Source organism: Rhagoletis zephyria, unplaced genomic scaffold (assembly GCF_001687245.7).
Source record: "Rhagoletis zephyria isolate East Lansing unplaced genomic scaffold, Rhagoletis_zephyria_1.1 Rzeph_scaffold_15051, whole genome shotgun sequence".
NCBI classification, from domain to species: Eukaryota; Metazoa; Arthropoda; class Insecta; order Diptera; family Tephritidae; genus Rhagoletis; species Rhagoletis zephyria.
Genome location: NW_016172118.1, coordinates 1,897 through 2,428, shown reverse-complemented (window position 1 = coordinate 2,428; position 532 = coordinate 1,897). Strand labels below are relative to the sequence as shown.

Here is a 532-nt window from a genome sequence, read left to right as displayed (position 1 = left end):
TGTTGCGGAAGCCAGCGATCCCACGCCCAAATTTCCAAAACACTCGTTTATGTATTGAGATGTTTGAAATAACTGGTGTTTATATTTATTCATTAGTTACAAGTGCTTTACAGATATTACAATAGTACTTACTTTAGTATTTTCAGGGATCTATCTGGATTTTATTAAATAATGTAAAATTTCTCACGCTCCTTGTAAGAAGTAAAGGCAGAAAGGAAAGAAAACGTATTGTCAAAAACATACTCAAGAAAACCTATCATTTGCTGTCACAGGGTGGCACATCGCAGTTAGGGTGCTGCCGTATCTTTCTTAACACATATTAAAAAATTATTTCAAGATTTGAGATAGAGATCGAAGTGTATAAGTTTCTCTACGCAAAGCACACACATGTGCGTGTGCTTTATATTAATAAAAATAAAGTACACACATGTGCCCGTGCTTTTTACCAAACGGCACACACATGTGATGTGAGCAAGTTTTTAATTTTTTATATGCACAGCACACGTGTGTGAGCGTAAAATGTTAGGATGTG

General features: G+C 35.3%; 1 protein-coding gene across 1 annotated transcript in view; it reads right to left on the bottom strand.

The window, feature by feature from the left end:
- The window catches only part of LOC108378835 (uncharacterized), a gene marked incomplete at its 3' end in the record, with an annotated part of 2,702 nt that extends 2,393 nt beyond the window's left edge, over positions 1 to 309 (bottom strand). The window contains exon 1 of the mRNA XM_017635145.1: positions 1 to 309.
- Between the last annotated feature and the right edge of the window lie 223 nt (positions 310 to 532).